General features: G+C 48.0%; 1 protein-coding gene across 10 annotated transcripts in view; it reads left to right on the plus strand.

The window, feature by feature from the left end:
- KDM2B (lysine demethylase 2B) overlaps window positions 1-9824 on the plus strand; it is a 159157-nt gene that overhangs the window by 87522 nt on the left and 61811 nt on the right. The window lies entirely within an intron of this gene.

A 9824-nucleotide genomic window follows, 5' to 3' on the forward strand; every position in this document is an offset into this window, starting at 1 on the left:
AAAAAAAAAAAAAAAGGCAGAGAGCCTCCAATTCTAGAGACCAATAGGGCTATTGTGGTTAAACTACACCAGTTTCTGTAACCACCAGCAAACAAGGGAGGAGTGTGGTGACTGTTGCATCCAATTGCCATTGATTCCCCAGCATAAATGAGCAGATACCCATTCACAGACGGATAGACTGGGGGTGGCATTTGGCCCAAGTCTGAATTGGGTCCCAACTCTCACACCTCTGGAATTGTAGCAAGATGCCTTAACTGCTCGGCCCTCCAACCCCACCAGAGTGATGGGCAATGGCATAAAATCCTTAGGTAGACAACAGACTCCCAACTCAACTGCAGCTGATAATGGTTGATCAGGTCACCCTGCTAGGATATTTTGCACGGCAAGACTGATGTGATCAGAAGTCAGCCAATGTTTGGGACTCCCATGAACAAGATGAAAAAACATTTGTGCTGTGTTCCTTGAGGCTGGGGCTTGGGGCAGCGACTAGGACCTTAATAGCATTGTAAGGCTTCAGTATGTTTCAGTGTGTGTTCATGCTCCTATCCGCGTTTAAACGGGAACCCTTGATAGACGGATGGATGGATGTTACAGTGACACTGTCAAGCTTGAGAAACACAACATGTAATTTGCATTTTCTGTGTTTTAACCTCGCATCTGTTCATAACACCCATATTAGTAGCTGCATGTTTTTTACTCTGTCTGTTGCTGCCTTTCTTTGAGAGAGAAAAGCCCTCAGTGCCAGCAGTGTCAGTGCTGAGGGATAATGCTACAGGACTGTAATAAAGAAATATATACAGGTGGGTTGGGGGACGGGACTGCAGAAAGGCAGGCTTTAGTCTCAAGTTTTCAAACGAACGAAATTTCAAATTGCAAAAATAAAATAAAATCCTGTTGGGAATTCACTTTGAAAACGTATTTTTCTAGCTTGCATTTTGAATAATTGAATATTTTTTTAGATAGAATAGAAATGCAGTTTGGGTAGATGCTGGCCAAATAATTGTTGTGAAAATGAGTTAGTGGTTTCTTGGTACCCTTTCTAATGGACAGGTGTTGGCATTGCACAAACCACTTCCTCAAGTGGTTCTGCTTCATCTCCTCTGGTAACAGAGGCCAAGATGGAGTGGACGATGTAGACTTGTTGGAGAGTTGGTTCTTTGAAGCCAGGCGGTGAAGCTTGCGTAAGGAGAAACAGTTTTTCTCTTTTTCCTTCTGATCCCCTTGAATGAGACAAAATTTTAAAGAGGAAAACACACCAAGCTAAAATTAGTCTGTTGGTCTTGACAGCTGGAGGGTTCCATGACTGTTGGGCACACGGCTAAAACCCAGCAGGACTTTTGTCTGTAGCCTGGTGATTCTACTGTCTGGGATATGAAACCCGGAAAGTGTGCCAGATTACATGTAATGGCTCCTTTCCTCGAGAGCTTAGGTGTAACGGGAAAAGTGGGCGCAGTAACATATGATGAGACAGAGGGCGAACAGCGAAAGGGCATTATAGCTGGTACGTAGTCTACAAGAGGGAGGGGGATTGTCTGATTCCAGGTTCCCAAAGAAAAAGGAAAGGAATGAAGTGAAGATAGTGAGCAGATGAGGTGGGCTGTGTCGTGTGCTGGGAGAAGTCCTTAGAAGAGGTTTAGAAAGAGAGAGCAACAGGTAGAGAAGGAAAAATAAAACAAATGCTGAGTGCTAGACTGTGTGGACAGAAAGGGAAATGATCCTAAAGAGAGAGTGGGAAAAGTCCAAAAATGAAGGGAAGGAAGGAAGGAAGAGAGAAGAGAGAGGAAGTAGGCAAAGATTGAAGAGTGATGGAGAGAAGCGAGGAATGGAGAAAACAAGGAACAGAAGGAGAGAGGCAGTGGTGAAGCAAAAAACCCCTGTGGAGAAGGAAAGTGAATGATTTAAACTATGTAAATAATCTAGTTGTTGAATGGCTTGTTTAATTATATTGAATTGCTATTGAAAGAGCATTCATTTAATAATTTGAGTTGCATTGGAGCAGGTTTTAAATGGTACTGGTATTTGTGTATTCAAAACTGAATCACGGTTTGTCTTATAAATTACTAGTTTGGATGAAGTGCCGGCAGCGTGCTCTGCTCTGTCTGTGCATGACACAAATCAGTCCCTTGTAGAATTCAAAATACTCACCCCCCCATCCTGTAACCAGGCTTCCCAGTAGGTGACCTGGCAGTTGTGCAGGCTGGTTAGCTTAGCTGACCATGAAGAAATACCCTCCATCTATTGCTACCTGCTATATACTTTGTGTTGCATGGTCCGTGTTTTGGCTTTTCTGTGAACGGAGAAGTGGACCTCCAACCCAGCCCAGACTGTTGGAGTCATTTCAGCTCTTGGAACACAAACTGTTTTAATCATAATAACAATACCTAGAAATGATCATTAAAAGGGCCTGGGATCAAGCTGAAGCAACAAGGTGATGGGATGGTCTTGTGATTAATGCGCACAACTTGGAGCTAGGGTTCCTGGGTTCTGTACCCAACTCTGAGGCAGTCTGCCTCTGTGATATGAGGCAAATTACATGCTCTCTGTGCCTCTGTTTTCCAAACAGCACTTGTATTTAGGGGTGCAGCGATTAAAGATTTTCTTGGCCAATACTGATACCAACCATATCAGCTGATGCCGATTCAATAACTGATTTACTCCAGTTAAATCGGTGGAGCAGGACAGAGCCATGGGCAGCTTATCCAGGAGGCAGTGGGGAGGGCGGCTCTCTGCCACCCCCCCCCTGAGGGAGGCATGGGGGGAGCATGTGTCCCCCCAGAGTGGTGCGTGGGGTGGATGTGGGCTGCTTGCTGTGGACTTGGGGCTCTGCTCTGCTGCTTTTCTGGCAGTGGTGGGAGTTGCTAGTTGTGGGTAGGGGACAAGCTGCCAGCACGGGGCTTTGGGGACAAAGCCAGCAGAGAGGAGAGCCTCGAGCTCACAGAGGGCTGCTTGCATCTGCCCTCACCCCACTCAGCTCTGCTCTGCTTAAAAGCCTCTCCCATGCTTAAAAATGGTGGTGGTGGCACTTGAATTAAAGGTCATTTGCTATGGGCTCAGAGCTCTCTGCTCTATTGCCTTTGCCTCGGGAGTCCTGTGCTGGTCACGTACCTCCTGTCTGCCTGACAGTGGGACGCACAGCTCACTGCCACCACTGCTGCTGGGTCAACAGTGGTGCATGGCTGGCATGGGGCTCCCGAGGCAAAAGCAGCAGAGCAGAGAGCCCCAAGCCCACAGTGAGCAACCTGCATCTGCCCTGTGCACAAATCTGGGGGGTGGCGCACAGTGGCAAAGAGCCTTTCCCCCTCAAATCCCCTGGATGAACCACCCGTGGGTCCTGCACCACCCTGGGCAGTGCCCCCAGCTCCAGCCCCTCCATAGACCTAATCTGCCCCACCCGGTGTCCCTTGCCCTCCATAGACTTACCTGCATGGAGCTGCTCTGCCACTGCTCAGCTGTTTTCCTGGCCACCTGCATGTGTGCGGCTGCGCATGTGCATGCGGCACCCCTAGTGTCTTGCTCCCAGCAGCTCCAAGAAGGATCCCTTGCAGGGAGGTAGAAAGCTGCCCGCCTGCAAGGGGAAACCTGCCGTTTCCAAGAGAACCCAGGCATCTGGGGAGCCCCAGCCCTGTGGGGGAGAGGGAACCCAGGTGTCCAGGGCTCTGGCCAGAAGGCATAATTCTTGGTAAACATTATCAGCTACAATGGCCAAAAAAAGTCGATAGCTGATAATGTAAAATTCCGTTTTAGTGGTGTTGATCCGATAGGCAACTGATATACTGGTGCAACTCTACTCGTATTTCTGTGGGATGATTCGTATTTCTGCTGGATGCTTCTTTACCTTGGGTAGTTGTGAGACTGAATTCGTATGTATAAAGCATTTGGAGCTTCTCAGTGGGAAGTGCTACAGCAAGGCATACTAATTACTATTGTATTGCATTAAAGGGAGTGGTACTACAATGTGATTTGGATATAGCACTTCAGCTTTCTTTACTTCTACTAAAGATTTGAAGGCTCATTGCTGCAGTCCTTATTTAAGCCATTAACTTGAAGGGTGTGTGGACTGCATGATTTGTCCCTTAGCTTAAAAGCCCATTCAGACAGATGGTGAGTGCCTTTTCCTTTCCCTGTCTGGCGCTGAGTGTGCCCCTTTGTGTTCTCTGCTATGGTGAACTGCAGACAAGATGGAGTGGCTAACTCATGAATACTGTTTTTACCGAATCTTCCCCACCTTTGAGGTTCCTTCCTCCAGGTGCAGTTCTTAGGAATAAATTTTACAGTGGCATTTGCAGTGGAAAACGGGATGTGTTGCTCAGTAGCAGGACTTCTGTGCTGAAGTGTTGGACTAGGCATCGAGGTGTCTCTTTATGATAAGTCAAGCTGTCCCCTTCCTTGGCAACCTGTTAAATCTTGACATAGGGCTTGATGTTTGAAGGTCCTGAGCTCCAAGCATCTTGCACAGTCATGAGCCACCTGTATTTCTCTCAAGTTTTTACCATCTTCCTTTCAGCCCTGATTCTTGCCTACCAACCCTATGGCAAGGGAGTAGAGCTCTTGCCTGACCAGAGGGCTTGGTGGTCTGCATGAGGCAGTCCTTCCTCATCCCTCAGGCTTAATCTTGCAGTAGATGTGCAGTAAAAGAGACCAGCTTGGCAGCATGGGTTGCTGGTCGCCAGCCTAATGGGCTGACAAAGGTTCGACATTGTATCTGTAATATGAAGAAGCTAAATTCTGAAGTCCGCACTTAGGATTTGCTCTGTCCTGTACTTAGTCAATCTTTCTATCTTGTCTGAGTAGACAATATGGATAACAACTTCATAAGGACTTCAGAATTTGCCCGAAGCAGAATACATATAATTTTCAAACCAGTTCATGTAGCCAGAAGACAACAGACAACTATAGTAGCATGTAATTAAAGTCTATAGCAAAGTATTTTGGCCTTATTGTGATAAAGCAGCTCAGTTTTCTGTGAGGATAATGACAGTGACAGATCCTTGCTAAACAGCTGAAAGACTGAGGACCTGCAGAGAGAGAGATTCTGATCTCTATTACAGTGGCATAAACCCAAATTTATATGGGGCTACCCATTAACAGTATATAGCCTGGTCATTCTTAATGGCTGGTTTATATTCCTACAGTTCTGTGCGACTCTGACCTGTCACAGAAACTGCTTTACAATGTAGAGAAGGTGTTTGAGAAACACCACTTAACCATCTGATTAGAACCATAAAGCACTGGTAAGAAATGCCTTGACAGGGGGCTGTTAATCAGCATGGACCAGAAAACCTGTAGATGTTGGTGAAAAGCTAACACATGTCATGTAGAAATGGCGTCTCGTGTGAATTGCAGCCGAATTAATGTTTTGTGGTTAAAAAATCTCACAGTGTTCACAGGGCAAATATTGCAGGCAGCTGTGCCGGTGCCTGAGAAACGGAGAGGAAAAGTGACCAAAACCTAACTGAACAGGCTGTTTTCATAGCAATATAGCATGTAAGCCACAAAGGCATCTCTTAGGTCATGGACTCCAGCCACTGCCTGGGGAGGGACAATGTTAAACCCCTTCAGCAGTGGTGGATTAAGATTTACTGGGGCCCTGGGCAAACAGAAAACTGGAAGCCCCTCACCAGGTGGAGGCAGATTCCCTCTGTGCCTGCTGGGGGCTGTGGCTGGGCCCCCTCAGCCTCCTCGGCATGTCCGGAGTGAGCCAGGGGGCACGAGTGCCGCTGAGGTGAAGGTGGCCCTAGCCCCGGCGCATCCTGGCCCCTCTGCCTGGTGGGTGTCACGCAGCCGGGGCTGCAGTCCCCCAGCACTGTGGGACAGGCTGGGGCCGGGGCCAGGGCTGAGGCCAGGGCTGGAGCCAGGGCCAGTCTGGGGGAGGAAGCATGGTCTCCATGCTGCCTTTGGCTGCCTGCCCATCCCTCTGCCAGCCCTGGTGGGGCAGGGCTGTCCAGTCCCTTCTTGTGCCAGTGGCGCTGGTACCAGTGGCCACCCATAGACAGCAGAGAGCAGGAATGGGAGCAGGGCCACCCATGGGGCCTCCTGGAAACAGATGGCCCCAGGAAACCACCACCACATGCACAGAGCCCTGTGCCCACCCCATAGCTTCTGGCCCCAGCCTGGCAAGAAGGGAGGAAGTGCATGCTGGCTGCCCTGGATGCCCGTGGCCAGGATGCCTACCTAGGCCATGCTGTCCCTACCTGCCCTTCAACCTCAGGAGCATACCTTAGTGCTGCCACCAAAAGAGCTGCACTCATGGTGTCAAAAATGGGTTTGGCACAGTTTTCCCATAGTGAGCCCAAGGCCTGTCCCTGGGATTCTGCTCCACAGCTCTTCAGGGATGAGTGAAATGGACTCCAGCATTTAAGAGTTAAAGCTAGAACTGAGTCATTCTAGCATAGGAACAGAGAACTAGGAAGCGAAGAGGAGCAAAAAGACAATGAAAGAGCTTTGCTTGGATTTTTGTGCTGCATTTTCAGCTGGTTGGGATGCAGATTGAATTTGCATCCGTGACTCCAGTACCACGGATGCTCAAAGGAGGGGTGGGGAACGTTAAGTGGCCACCTTCTGTCCATGTCATCCCTTCTTTTAAAGGTGTTGGAAGGATAGCTGCTCTCACCTAGCTTTGGCTTAGTTCTGTTTACTGTTTCTGAGTGCTTGTGCTCCTTTGCATGGCTTGTGGTTTGGGGCATGTGGTAAAGCTGCATTTGTAACGCCTCTTAGAGAGTTCGGAGGGCGTTTGGTGACATCTTGGCTGTAAAACAGCCTTGAGTATTCGCTTCTCAGCACTCTCCTGTGATGAAAGACTGCGGGTGTCAGATCCTGGCAGCTTTGTGCACATTTTTCAGTTTTAGTTGAATCGTATCCAAAGTAGCTGTTCTTGTCCCCGTCCCTTCTGGGTTGTTTTGTCCTGCGACATCCCTAGGTTTAGGTTGGGGAGTCCTCTCCTTATTCTTCTACTAGAGGAAACTGTTACTTCCAAGGGGGAGATTGAGGGGCGTGAAGGTTATGGCCCTCCTTTGTGCCCCATTCCTATCTTGGTCCTGGGAGCAAGTGAAATGTGGAAGTGATGGACATTTCCAGAGCTGCAAGAGGGGGGATCATTTTGGTTTTGGAAGGCATGGAGAAGGGTGTGAAAGCAAACGTTGATCTGGCTACTGCTGTGGACTCCAAATAGAGAAACACCTTGATAAGGTAAAAGAATTAAGTCAGATTTTTAAAAAAATTTAAAACATTCTTTTAAAAAATAAACCTATTTTAATTTGAAACGGACCTTTATTTTGGTTTACCTGTACTAGCACTCATTAAAATGGGTTACATTCAATCAACATATACTTGAGCAGTGTATGTCCGGTGCTGAAGTTTTGAAGTGTGTCAGAAAACTAAACTGGGAAAGGTCACTGGTGCTGAGCAACTGGAACCAGAGCTTGCTGAACCTTAAACCAGCCTGTGACGGCACGAGCATCCCCTGCAGGCACAGAGATTTTCTTCATTTTGGTTAACCCACCTCCCGTACTGCAAAGACTGTTTCACTGAGTGTTGTGGAACAGGTTGGGAATTGAAAAAGAGGAGATAGGCAGGTGAGGGGGGGTCATGGCCTGAATCCTTAACCCCACTTTGTGGTCTGGCAGATGCTAAGAAAATGTAATTAAAAAATAATAATTTCTAGGGTCAAATTCACCCCTGCAGACCAGGCTAGTAGAGGTACTCTGGCGGTTGGTGTACTGGATATAATATTACCTACTTAAGAGCTTCTCTATGTATTGCCTAGATACTTTTCCAGTAGCTTTGCCTGGTGATTTGACAGATTATTTCTCACCTCAAGAGATTGCACTTGAAACATTGTGTCCCCTTCAGGGAGTAATTATAAATAACGAGAACTTGAATGAGTGACTTTTTAATCTACCATCTTTGACTTAATATTTTCCTTCTTATCAACTCTTAGCCACTTGCTTTGAAATTTGACAGATGCCTTTATGTGCCCTTACATCAAACAAGGAAATTAGAACCATTTTGGTTCTGAGTAGGGATTTGAATGGAAAGGAAAAAGTGAACAGACATTTCTGCCATTAAGCCGGTACCCTAAAAAGCCATACTAGAAAATGCATGTTTGGCCTAACTACCTCCATCCGCACACCAGCATGCAGAGGCGGTACTGTGAATTCCAGTTTACAAAGTAGAAACCTTCTCTTAGCTTCCAGGGCAAGCAGCTGAAAAACCGTTCTGTTTTAAGGCCTGACTGATGGCCCATGTGAAACACAAGCTGATGAGTCTCAATCCAGTTTTTATTAAACTGGTCCCCATATCACCAAGAGCTTAATCATACTCAGTGCTAACAGGCCCCATCATTGGCACTCTCAGTAAAGGGAACTGTGTCCTCGTTTGGCATGGTATTAAAGTCAGTATTTTACTTTAAGCACTGATGCGGTCCCACTGAAGTCGACAGGGCTACTTACATGTATAAAGTGATGTGTGTGTTCAAACACTTTGCTTTTGCGGATTTGAGGCCTCTGAGGACCATAAGCATTTGACAGACTCCAGAAATGCTGAAGATAAAGAACAAGCTACCCTCCTGCTCCTACAGATGATCCTTCTGTGTCCAGAGCAAGGCACATTGGCACTGCCCATGCTATTGTTTGTGTGTGAGAACAGAGGACGTAGTGTGGGTCCATAGCCTAGGTAATCTCCTTTCTCCAGTGCAGAGGAGAGAGCATACAGGCAGTGTTGTTCTGGAGTCTTCAGGTAGAGCTGATGTTGGCATTACTAGGAGGTACCTGTATATATTGAAGGATGGCATCTGACTTCAGAGATTCATCCATGTGAGGGTCAGAAGGGACCTCAACAGATCATCAAGTCCAACCCCCTGCCTGGGCAGGAAAGAGCGCTGGGGTCAGATGCCCCCAGCCAGATGCCTATCCAGCCTTCTCTTAGAGACCCCCAAGGTACGGGAGAGCACCACCTCCCTTGGAAGCCCACTCCACATGTTGGCCACCCTCACCATGAAGAAGTTTTTCCTGATGTCTAGCCTAAATCTGCTCTTGGTCAGTTTGTGACCATCGTTCCTTGTTACCCCAAGAGGCACCCTGGTGAACAGAGCATCTCCGATCCCTTGCTGTGTCCCCCTAATGAATCTGGAGGTGGCCACAAGATCCCCTCTCAGCCTTCTCTTGCAGAGGCTGACGAGATCCAGGTCCCTCCGTCTCTCCTCATAGGGTTTGTCCTGTAAGACCCTGACCATATTAGCGGCCTCCTCTCGACCCTCTCCAGGTTGTCCACATCCCTCTTGAAGTACAGCGCCCAAAACTGGACGCAGTACTCCAACTGCGGTCTGACCAATGCCACATAGAGGGGAAGTGTCACCTCCTTGGATCTATTCGTCATGCATCTGCTGATGCATGGTAATGTGCGGTTAGCTTTGCTGATGATTTCGTCACACTGACGACTTGTGTTCATTTTGGAGTCTGCTCTGACTCCGAGATCCCTTTCCACTTCTGTGCTGCCGAGAGGGTCACTTCCCAGCCAGTCGACGTGCTGGATATTTTTACATCCTAGGTGCAGCACTCTGCACTTGTCCGTGTTGTACTGCATCCTGTTGTGTACTGCCCACTTTTCTAACCTGTCCAGGTCTGCCTGCAGTCGCTCCCTACCCTCCGGAGTGTGCACATCACCCCACAATTTAGTATTGTCCGTAAACTTAGACAGAGTACACTTCACACCCACATCCAAGTCACTGATGAAGACATTGAAAAGCACAGGTCCAAGGACCGAGCCCTGGGGGACCCCACTACCCACATCCCTCCAGGTCGATACTGACCCGTCCACCACCACTCTCT

Source organism: Gavialis gangeticus, unplaced genomic scaffold (assembly GCF_001723915.1).
Source record: "Gavialis gangeticus isolate Ggan-Ray unplaced genomic scaffold, GavGan_comp1, whole genome shotgun sequence".
Classification (NCBI taxonomy): Eukaryota; Metazoa; Chordata; order Crocodylia; family Gavialidae; genus Gavialis; species Gavialis gangeticus.